This window comes from Manis pentadactyla, chromosome 4 (genome assembly GCF_030020395.1).
Source record: "Manis pentadactyla isolate mManPen7 chromosome 4, mManPen7.hap1, whole genome shotgun sequence".
Lineage (NCBI taxonomy): Eukaryota > Metazoa > Chordata > Mammalia > Pholidota > Manidae > Manis > Manis pentadactyla.
In genome coordinates, this window is record NC_080022.1 from 81,019,071 (window position 1) to 81,031,930 (window position 12,860).

At 36.2% G+C, this 12,860-nt stretch overlaps 1 protein-coding gene across 2 annotated transcripts in view; it reads right to left on the reverse strand.

The window, feature by feature from the left end:
* Positions 1 to 12,860, reverse strand: part of ARHGAP29 (Rho GTPase activating protein 29) — an 83,038-nt gene that overhangs the window by 36,993 nt on the left and 33,185 nt on the right. The gene's annotated exons all lie outside the window — the stretch shown is intronic.

Genomic DNA, 12,860 nt, shown 5'->3' on the forward strand with positions numbered 1-12,860 from the left:
AACATTAGTGTACAGGAATGCAACAGATTTCTGTGTTTTAATTTTGTATCCTGCAACTTTGCTGAATTCAGATATTAGATCTAACAGTTTTGGAGTGCATTCTTTAGGGTTTTTTACGTATAGTCTCATGCCATCTGCAAACAGTGACAGTTTAACTTCTTCCTTACCAGTCTGGATGCCCTTTATTTCTTTGTGTTGTCTAATTGTTGTGGCTAGGACCTCCAGAACTATGTTGAATAAAAGTGGAGAGAGTGAGCATCCTTGTCTTGTTCCTGATCTTAAAGGAAAGGCTTTCAGCTTCTCGCTGTTAAGTATGAAGTTGGCTGTGGGTTTGTCACATATGGCCTTTATTATTTCAGGTACTTGCCCTCTATACCCATTTTGTTGAGAGTTTTTATCATGAATGGATGTTGAATTTTGTCAAAAGCTTTTTTGGCATTTATGGAGATGATCATGTGGTTTTTGTCCTTCTTTTTATTGATGTGGTCAATGATGTTGATGGATTTTCTAATAGTGTACTATCCTTGCATCCCTGACATAAATCCTACTTGATAATGGTGGATGATCTTTTTGACATATTTTTCAAGTTGGTTTGCTAATATTTTGTTGAGTATATTTGCATCTATGTTTGCAGGGATATTGGTCTGTAATTTTCTTTTCTTGTGGTGTCTTTGCCTGGTTTTGGTATTAGAGTAATGCTGGCCTCATAGACTGAGTTTAGAAGTATTCCCTCTTCCTCTACTTTTTGGAAAACTTTGAGGAGGATGGGTATTAGGTCTTCACTAAATGTTTGATAAAATTCAGTGGTGACGCCATCTGGTCCAGGAGTTTTGTTCTCAGGTAGTTTTTTTATTACCAATTCAATTTTGTTACTGGTAATTGGTCTGTTCAGGTTTCTGTTTCTTTCTGGGTCAGCCTTGGGAGGTTGTATTTTTCTAGAAAGTCCATTTCTTCTAGGTTATCCAGTTTGTTAGCATATAATTTTTCATAGTATTCTCTAATAATTATTTGTATTTCTGTGGTGTCTGTAGTGATTTTTCCTTTCTCATTTCTGATTATGTGTGTAGACTCTCCTTTTTTTCTTGATAAGTCTGGCTAGGGGTTTATCTATCTTGTTTATTTTCTCAAAGAACCAGCTCTTGCTTTCAGTGGTTCTTTCTATTGTTTTATTCTTCTTGACTTTATTTATTTCTGCTGTAATCTTTATTATGCCCCTCCTTCTACTGACTTTGGGACTCATTTGTTCTTCTTTTTTAGTTTCATTGATTGTCAGTTTAGACTTCATATGGGATTGTTCTTCTTTCCTGAGGTAGGCCTGTATTGCAATATGCTTTCCTCTTAGCATGGCCTTCACTGCGTCCCACAGATTTTTGCATTGTTGAATTATTGTTGTCATTTGTCTCTGTATATTGCTTGATCTCTGTTTTTATTTGGTCACTGATCCATTGGTTATTTAGGAGCATGTTGTGAAGCCTCCATGTGTTTGTGGATTTTTCATGTTCTTTGCATAATTTATTTCTAGTTTCATACCTTTGTGGTCCGAGAAACTGGTTGTTACAATTTCAATCTTTTTGAATTAACCAAGGCTCTTTTTGTGGCCTACTATATGATCTGGTCTTGAAAATGTTCCATGTCCACTTGAGAAGAATGCGTATTCTGCTACTTTGGGTGTAGAGTTCTGTAGATATCTGTTAGGTCCATCTGTTCTAATGTGTTGTTCAGTACATCTGTCTCTTTATTTATTTTCTGTCTGGTTGATCTGTCCTTTGGGGTGAGTGGAGTGTTGAAGTCTTCTTGAATGAATGCATTGCATTCTATTTCCCCTTTTAACTCTGTTAGTATTTGTTTCACATATGTAGGTGCTCCTGTGTTGGGTGCAGAGATATTTATAATGGTTATATCTTGTTGGACTGACACCTTTATCATTATGTAATGTCCTTCTTTGTCTCTTGTGACTTTGTTTTAAAGTCTATTTTGTCTGATACAAGTACTGCAACTCCTGCTTTTTTCTCCCTATTAGTTGCATGAAATACCTTTTTCCATCCCTTCACTGTTAGTCTGTATATGTCTTTGGGTTTAAAGTGAGTCTCTTGTAGGCAGCATATAGATGAGTCTTGTTTTTTATGCATTCAGTGACTCCATGTCTTTCGATTGGTGCATTCAGACCATTTACATTTAGGGTGATTATCGATAGGTATGTACTTATTGCCATTTCAGGCTTTAGATTCATGGTTACCAAAGTTTCAAGGTTAACTTCCTTACTATCTGAGAGTCTAACTTAACTCACTTAATATGCTATTACAAACACAATCTAAAGGTTCTTTTTTTCTCCTTTCTCTTCCTCCTTTAATCTTCATATGTATTAAATATCATATTCTGTATTCTTTGTCTATCCCTTGACTGACTTTGGGGATAGTTGATTTAATTTTGCATTTGCTTAGTAATTAACTCTTCTTTACTATGGTTTTATTGCCTCTGATGACAGCTATTAAACCTTAGGAATACTTCTATCTATAGAAGTCCCTCCAAAATACACTGTAGAGATGGTTTGTGGGATGTAAATTCTCTTAGCTCTTGTTTATCTGGAAATTGTTTAATGCCTCCTTCATATTTAAATGAAAATCTTGCCAGATAAAGTATTCTTGGTTTGAGGCCCTTCTGCTTCATTGCATTAAATACATCATGCCACTCCCTTCTGGCCTGTAAGGTTTCTGCTGAGAAGTCTGATGATAGCCTGATGGGCTTTCCTTTGTATGTGATCTTATTTCTCTTTTTGGTGGCTTTAATAATCTGTCCTTATCCTTGATCTTTGCCATTTTAATTATTATATGTCTTGGTGTTGTCTTCCTTGGGTCACTTGTGTGGAGATCTGTGCACCTCCATGGCCTGAGAGACTATCTCCTTCCCCAGACTGGGGAAGTTGTCAGTAATTACCTCCTCAAAGACACTTGCTATCCATTTTTCTCTCTCTTCTTCTTCTGGTACCACTATAATACAAATATCATTCTGTTTGGATTGGTCACACAATTCTCTCAATATTCTTTCATTCTTAGAGATCTTTTATTCTCTCTGTGTCTCAGCTTCTTTGTATTCCTCTTCTCTAATTTCTATTCCATTTATCATCTCCTCTGCCGTATCTAATCTGCTATTAAAACCTTCCATTGTATGTTTCATTTCTGATACTGTGTCTGTAATGACTGGACCTCCAACTGGAATTCATTCCTAAGTTCTTGAATATTTTTCTCTACCTCTGTGAGCATGTTTATGATTTTTATTTTGAAATCTCTTTTAGGAAGATTCATGAAGTCGGTTTTGTTTGACTCTTTCTCTGGTGTATGTATGATTTTGCTTTGAACCAGTTTCCTTTGATGTTTCCTATTTGTATGTGGCACCCCTAGTGCTGAGAAGCTCTACTCTCTGGAGCTGCTCAGCCCCTGGAGCAATGTCGAGGGTTTCAAGGGAGCGGTGTTGGTGCCTGGGGGGAGGAAAAAGCTGTTTCCTGCTTCCCAGCTGCTATGCCTGTCTCCACTGCCAGAACCAGTAGGCAGAGCAAACAGGTATAAGCCTCTCTGCCTTGTGTTTGTAGCTGCCGTAGGCAGGGCTTCTCTCTGACTTGCCTGACTCCAGGGCAGGGTTTGCCACTTTACAAGCCAGGTGTGGGCTGGCCGGGAGGAAGGCACAGCAGGCTGCATATCATGGAGGGGGTCCTTGGAACTACATAGTCAGCCAGAGGGCTGGAGCGCCTGTAGCTCCTGAAAATTCCCAACCTGCTGGCAGAGTGCACCCAGACAATTTTGTCTACCTGTCCTTTCTCCTGAGCAGTAAGCTCTGTGCAATCCTTGCCCCTTTAGCTGCCCTCTCACTGTTAGGAAGTCTCCCAGACTGCCCGCCTTTCTATTGTCCCAGAGCAGTTGGATATGAATCCCTATTTTCCACAAGCAGCTGGAATCTCAGTCTCTCCAGGTATTCTGCCTGTCTTAGCTTTCCAACCCCCTTAATCACCAGAGCACCATGCAATGTAGGTTTGTGCTCCCAGAGCAGATCTCCAGAGCTAGGTGTTCAGCAGTCCCAGGCCTCCACTCCCTCCACGCTCCATTTCTCTTCCTCCCACCAGTAAGATGGGGTGGGGGAAGGGCTTGGGTCCTGCTGGACCATGGCTTTGGTAAGTTACCCTGTTCTGTGAGGTCTATTCTTTTCTCCAGGTGTATGCAGTCTGGCACAGCCCTCTTTCCTCTTGCTCTTTCAGGATTAGTTGTATTAATTATATTTTTGTATTATATCTCACCTCTCACACCGCCATCTTTAATCCAGCAATCTCAAGACAATTCTATACATTTAGGCACCTAATAAACAAGTTCAAAATACATGAAGCAAAAACTAACAACTGCAATGACAAATGGACAAATTCAGTTATAACCAGAGATTTATAACCCTCTTTCAATAACTGACAGAACACGTAGATGGAAAATCAGTAAGGACATGGAAGGCTTCAACAAGCTTCAACAATCAGCCATCTTGACCAGATAGACGTTTATAGACCAGTGCACCCAATAACAGCAAAACATGTTCAAGTGCACACTGGATATTACCAAAATAGACCATATTGTGGGCATAAAACAAGTCTCAATGGGTTTAAAAGGATTCAAACCAGGCAAAATATGTTCTATGACTAGATGGAATTAAATTAGAAATAACAGAAAGATCTCTGGAAAATTCGTGAGTATTAGGAAACCAAACAACACACTTCTAAATAAATAATCCATGTTAAAGAAGAAAAAGGGAAAGTTAGAAAGTATTTTGAACACAATGAAAATGCAAACACAACATGTCAAAACTGGTGAAATGCAAGATGCAGGGAGGAGAGGGGAGAGATTACAAAGGGACATTATCTGGATTGCAGTGGTTTCACAAGAGCATGCATATCAAAATTGATTAAACTGTACCCCTTAAATATGTGTAGTTTATTGTATGTTAATTACACCTCAATAAAGCTGTTTTAAAAATCTCATTGGAAATTAATTTTAAATAATAATTTATAATGAAATACAGCAAAACAAAAGTCTACTCATATTTCCTAATTTCAAGCTGTTATACTAAAGAAAAAATACTAAGTACTTATAATACATCCAAAGTTTTGTAATTATTCTTTTTTTCCTATAAATATACTTTTTAATAACACAAAACATGACTAGGAGATTTAAAAAGTAATAATTGAATAATGAAAGACAATTATTTGAACTATTTCCTTATCTTCATTCCTACTTGAATGAGGTCACAGCCTTCTAATGAAAATTCGTAATTGCCTCCACTTCAAAACAGCCCTATATTTCTAATATTTCTTCTCTTTTTTGCATCTGCTCAGTGGCTGAAGTTGTCTTTGGATCCTTCCTATAAGAAATCTTCCTACTCTCTCTCACATTCTCCAAAACCCTATACCACCATTACTCTTCCCTTACAGCTTCACTATTTCCCCTTCAACTGACATTTTTTTCTAATGCTATTTTAACATTTGACTCAAATCCTATGTGAAAAAAATCTCATTTTACCATATTTCTTCTTAAAGCTACCATCCAATCTAACATTTCTTTACTGCCAAACCTATAAATAGGTCATGACTGAGTTCACCAGGATTTGGCTTTTCATCCAGTTCAACGGTTATTAGGAGTTGAAAAACTTTTTCTGTAAAGGGCTAGATAATAAACAGTTTAGTTTTAGATCATACAACCTGTTGTAACTATTCAGCTTGGGGTAAAGGAGCCATATATAAATGAATGAGATACAATGATTAAATGAGTAAGAGTGGTTGTGTCCCAATGAACTTTGTTTACAAAAACAATGCAGCAGGCCAGCTTTTGCCCCGCCAGTAGTAGTCTGTGGCCTCTGGCTAACAGGATGGTTCCAAAGCCAGTCTGCCCAGGTTAAATCCTAACTCTGAGTCTTGGTAGGTTAAGTAACTTAACTGCTCCATGCCTCAGTTTCCTTATTTATAAAAAAGGGATAATATGTACTTTGAGAACTGTTGTGAAGACTGAATGAACTTACTAGGACAGAGACTTTTATATAGAAAATACTCAAAAATGTTAGTTGTTATTTTCATTCAGTCCTACTGAACAATGCTGTCAAAAACAATCTCCTATTAGTCAAACTTGGAGGTTTTTGTTCTCCAACATTTTCATCCTAGTTGACCATTCTGCAACTCTCAACAAGTCTACCACTTAATACCTATGCAACTTGGATAAACCTCTCTCTTCCCAGCTTTTCTACCCAAAAAATGGGAAATGATGTAACAACAGTACAACCTCAAAAATTTGCTGTGAGGATTAATGGGCTATCCATAATAAAGAGCTTAACAGTGTCTGGCATACAGTAAGTACATCCTGAATAATGTCAGCTATTCTTATTACAAATACTAACCACTTCCATCCTGAAGTAAGTATTTCACTCTCTTAAGAAGCAAACAGTAACTAGAAGAAGTAAGGCTTCAGAATTTCAGAAACTAGTGTAAAGCTGCTCCTTACCACTTCCTGTGTTACTCTGGATACATTGTCTAACTTCAATTTCTTCACATGTAAAATGGCATATTACTGAAAGGAACAACTGAGAAAACAAATGTAAAGCACCCAGAGTACTATGCTTGGATTAGTAAACATGAATACCCTCATGTTCTGTATCTACCAGTGGACAATCTGTAGTTCATATAGTCGTTCCATTTAGCCTGCAGTTCTTACCTTGGCTTTCTTCTCTATACACTACCTCCACAGAACCTCATTCACTTTCCTACTTTTATGGGACTGCCTCCTTAAACTACTTATTTAGTTTTAACCTCTGAGCTCCAGACCCATATTTCCAATGATCTCTTTGATATATTCCTTCCTCTACTTCCCAGTTTTTACCCACCAGCATTGCAATCCCAAGGCTGCATATGCATTAAGTGGTACAGTTGTTAAGAGTTGCACAATCGTCAACTAGGATGAAAATCCAAGTCCTTTACTCACCATCATCACAATCTATTTTCCCTTCTACTCTTCCTCTCAAGCCTACTCTTTTTCATACATTCCGTAGCTCATTAAGCTTTGCTTTCAGAATGCCTCTAAAATAACTTTTTTTTCCCATTCTGTTCCCCTTACCACTTTAGTTTAAACCACTACATTTTACTTATAATCTGAACTATTTAACAACCTAATTGGTGTTTCTGTCTCCACTGTGTCCCACTGATTATTTGCTGTTCTTCAAAATCTCATTAAAATCTTGCTCAAGGTTTAAGTAGTTGTCTCCCTTGAGTTCCTTATTAAGTCACAAAAACAAGCTAAGACACCTTTAGTATCTCTTTAAGAAGTCACATGAATAGCTTCCTATTAGAATAACACCTTTCAATACTTCTGACCACAGTCTTCAATAAGAAATACATGTCACACTGGTGTTGGCAAAACTGGATGGCTACATGTAAGAGAATGAAACTGGATTATTGTCTAACCCCATACACAAAAGTAAACTCGAAACGGATCAAAGACCTGAATGTAAGTCATGAAACCGTAAAACTCTTAGAAGAAAACATAGGCAAAAATCTCTTGAATATAAATAAGAGCAACTTTTCCTGAATGCATCTCCTTGGGCAAAGGAAAACAAAAGCAAAAATGAACAAATGGGACTACATCAAACTAAAAAGTTTCTGTACAGCAAAGGACACCATCAGAACAAAAAGGCATCCTACATTATGGGAGAATATATTTGTAAACGACATATCCGACAAGGGGTTAACATCCAAAATATATAAAGAACTCACAAGCCTCAACACCCAAAAAGCAAATAACCTGATTAAAAAATGGGCAGAGGATATGAAGAGACAATTCTACAAATAAATTCAGATGGCCAACAGGCATGAAGAGATGTTCACATTGCTAATTATCAGGGAAATGTAAATTAAAACCACAATGAGATATCACCTCACACCAGTTAGGATGGCTAACATCCAAAAGACTAGGAACAGTAAATGCTGGTGAGGATACGGAGAAAGGGGAACCCTCCTACACCGCTAGTGGGAATGTAAACTAGTTCAACCATTGTGGAAAGCAATATAGAAGTTCCTCAAAAAACTAAAAATAGAAATACCATTTGACCCAGGAGTTCTACTCCTAGGAATTTACCCAAAGAACACAAGTTCTCAGATTCAAAAAGACATATTCACCCCTATGTTTATCACAGCACTACTTACAATAGCCAAGATATGGAAGCAACTTAAGTGTCCATCCGTAGATGAATGGATAAAGAAGATGTGGAACATATAACACAATGGAATACTATTCAGCCATAAGAAAGAAACAAATCCTACCATTTGCAACAGTATGGATGGAGATAGAGGGTATTATGATCAGTGAAGTAAGTCAGGCAGAAAAAGACAAGTATCAAATGATTTCCCTCATTTGTGGAGTATAACCATGTAGCAAAACTAAAGGAACAAAACAGCAGTAGACTCACAGACTCCAAGAAGGGACTAGCAGTTACTAAAGGAGATGGATGTGGGAGGGTGGGTGGTTGAGGGAGGGAGATGGGGATTGAGGGGTATTATGATTAGTACACAGTGTAGGGGGGATCATGGGAAAGATAGTGTAGCTCAAGGACAGGTAATGACTCTGTGGCATCTTACTACACTGATGCACAGTGACTTCAATGGGGTATGGGGGTGGATTCGATAATATGAGTAAATGTAGTAACCACATTATTTTTCATGTGAAACCTTTATAAGAGTGTATATCAATGATACCTTAATTTAAAAAAAAAAGAAACACATGTCACATCACGGCTAAGTATACCATACACACATAAGTCAGCAGTTACAGAATATCTATCAAGTTTCTGAAACATCCTCAAGTCTTATACAACAAGGTCACATTCTGATTTTTCTTTTCTATTCTCTTTCATATTTAAAAAATGTTGCTAACAATTCACTAACTTGATGCCATAAATCTGGGTTCACACTTTGAAAACACTGAATTAAAAGATATAACTGAAGAAAACTTTCACCATTTACATGGGAAAAAATGTGCTTAGAGAAAACATAAACCAAAAAAAAGAAGCTACAAGATTTATAAAATGAAACTTTTAAGTTGCTTCTGAGAAACACAAGAGACAACTTGAAGAAATGAAATGTACACTATATTCTCAGCTATAAGTAGCAAGTACATAGCTTATCTTTAATTAATAAATTTAATTATAAATTAATTTATAACTTTAACTCAAATCAACCTCAAAATAGCAATAGATATTTTTTGGGACAAGACAAGCCAATTCAAAAATTTTGATGGAAAAATAAAATCTTGAACAAAAAGAATAAGGAAAAGAGGAGTTACCCCTACCAGATACTAAAACATACTATAAAACTACAATAAAGGCAGTGTGGTACTGGCATATGATTAAATCAATAGGACAGAACAAGGTCTAGAAATCAATATAAATATATGTGACAATTTAGTGTATTTATTACTTGATAAATACCTAGACAATGTAGGTTCTCCAGAATTTATCAAAGACTTAAATTTAATAAATGACACCATGAAAACATCAGAAAAAAACTCTGGAGAATGCTATTATAATCTCAGAGCTGGGAAATCCTTTCTAATACCTAAAGCTCCAAAACCATACAAAAGATTGATAAATTTAAATGCAAAAACATAATGAAATACCACAAGCAAATCAAAAGATAATCTAAAGAAAATCTGAAAATTACAACAAAGAGTACTAATTTCACTTACACAGAGTTTCTATAAATTGATTTTTAAAAAACCCCAACCATCAAAAAAAAATGGATAAAGGGCCAATTCACATAAAAGGATGTACAGATGGCTCCAAAACATCTGAAGAGACATTCAATTCAAAATCAGGGAAATGCAAGTCAAATCTACATTGAGATACCAATTTTTACTATCAGATAGGTTAACAAAGCTTGGTAACTAGCTCTGTTGGCAAAGGTGCAGGAAATCAGTCTTTGCAGCAGTGCTATCAGAAGGGCAGAACCTCTACAGAGAGCATTTGGCAATATAAAAAATGTAAATACACACACCCTCTGATCTAGTAACTATCCATCAAGGAATTTACATAGCTATTGATTGAAGTAGTTTGTAGTAGAAAGAAACTGACAACAATCCAAACATCTATTAAGAGTGAAATGGTTAAATAAATTATAGTACATCAATATAATGCAGCTTTGAAAAAAACAAAACAACAACAAAAGAATAAGGAAACCTTTTACGTACAGATAACTCAGAACAATAAGCAAAGAGCAGAATGCTACCATTTGTGGAAAAAGGAGGGCAAAAGAGAGAATATACTATATATGTGTGATACGTGTCTGGAAAGATTCACAACCAGTAATAGTTATCTAGGGAAAGGAATGAGTGGCTAAGGGTCTAATATAAGAAAGACACGTCACCAATGAATACTCTTTTATTCCACTTGCATTATGGACCATGTAAATGAATTGTCTATTAAAACATGAAGTTTTCAGAATAAAAAAGCACGGGGCTCTATAATTTTGGATGTGTAATTAAAACTTTTTTTCTTTTTTGTTTGCCTATTTTTAAATATAGGGCAAAATACAGAACCTGAAAAAACTAAATAAATGGTCCTCTTAATTTACATTACAAATAAGACTGACCAAAATAATTGTAAATACTGAAAACACAAATACTGAGTACACAATAAATTACTGAGTGCTGAAGATGTCTTTATCTACTTCAAAAATAAACGCATCTCTCTTACCATATTGCAAACATTTTGTCAGACTGAACTTCCTGCTTGGAAATAAGAGGAGACACAGGAAATAGAAATCACTCAGAAAAATGGGGAGAAGCTAAGGATTTTTCCTTTATATTTATTAAAAGGTAAATTCAGCATTTAAAAATAAAAAATAAGAGGATTTAAAGATTCCAATTTTATCAGAATGCACTCATTATGCCTAGGAAGGGATTGATGTCAGCATTCAAACCTATTGTAGCACAAACAAGATTAAACCTCCCTCATTCTAAAGTTATTCTGTGTACTAACAGTTTCGCATATATGCAAAACACATCTGACAGTTCAGACCTCCAGTGCAAGTCAAGTCATTGTCTTTTTTAAAAAATGTAATCAGGAATTTGAGACGAAATGAGCTCCACATTCCTGACAGTTTTCTGATCTTAATATACAACAGTTTTTCTTTAAGTTTTCCTCTTTACAATAGAAATAAAAATGCACCTTTACAGGTTTTTAAAAAAATATTAAACAGCATGTGTAAAACATTTAGACTGCCACAGAATAGACATTCAAAAATGGTTTCTTCCTCCCCCTTGCCTTTCCAGGGTTTGAAAACTAAATTATCATTAAATGAAAGAATTATATAAGATTTGGTTTGATGTCAATTTTTTGGTCACTGAATTTTTTTCATTTGGGGTATCAGTATTTTTAGGTGGCTTCAACAGTAAGAGTGAGGGAAAAGGTATTATTTAAAACCATAAACTTACACCAAAGAAATACAATTTTTAAAGTTTTCTAATCTCATGGAGTCCTATTGAAACAGTAGATTTCCCAACAAGAAAGTAATCTTTTAAATTTCATCCCACAAAAAAGTAAAACTGTAACAGAAATCCCAAGGGTAAAGACAGTCAGAGTGGGAAATAATATTCAAAAGATTGCTTTACCTCAAAGAAGAAAAGATCTTCAAGGCAGCTGAGAGGACACTTTCTTCCAGTCTGTTTCTGGAATGTGGACACCAACTACACACAGGCACACTCCTTCCCCAGGACATCCTGACTGCACACAATAGCTACTGACAATTGAATCAACTGTAGTCGCTATTTCCAAGCATGGAAACTTTACTATCTACAGACACAAATTTCCCTATCTAAGTTAAGTTAAATGGCACTTACAAACAATCTATTTAAAAACAAATTTGGTTACTAAGCACATTTTTGAAAGTCACAACAGAAGCTATCCATTTTCCCCATTTAAAGCCCTCTACATATTTTCAGTGCTTGAAATACAGTAAAAAAGAACACGATTATGTATGTCAAAAAATAGGAGAAGCAGTTAAATATATGGACCATATTTTACTCACAAGATTTTTGTTTTCTCTTCCTGCCTCATCCCTGGACCCTTGCCCCTTTGCCTTTGGTAGATACAAATGTGCTCACCAATTGCATCATGTTCTTCACATCCAGAGCTCTTGTACAAGCACCCTATATCACAGCCCCCAACACCCCCTCTCGCCCAGGTAATGCCCACTCCACTTCTGAAACTAGGACAGATAAATTCCCCTTCCCAAAGAAGCCGTTCCTTTCCTTATTCACCCCATGGTGAATCACTTTCTACAGTTAACATTACTCAAGTTCAGATTACCTATCAGTGAAAAAACACTGCCAATCACTTCCTAGAACCTCAGACTTATTTTAAGTTCCATGACATCTTTCTCCAGATCATCTACTTCTTAGATGTTTCTCAGGTTCCTCTATTTTCTCGCTGTCCCTGGGATCACATACTCAGTCCTCTATTTACTCTACACACTCTGAGTTTGTATTGTCCTCTCCTATCACCACCTATATATCAACATCAACAACTCTCAAATCTACATCTTCAACTCCAAACTTCAATTATAACATTCAACCCATTGTGTGTTTCATTAAATCAGCATGCATCCCCTCTTCTGTAACAACCACATTCTACCTCCACAACACCCTAGGTTTTGCCTTAGAACAGACTGTCAATCCTCCTGCAGCCCATTATTTCTAACAAATCTCCTGAATGAATCTGCCTCCTCTCATTCTTTTCAAATACTCTCTTCACTCTCAATCCTGCTTACATACTACAATCCAGAATACTAGAATTATTAT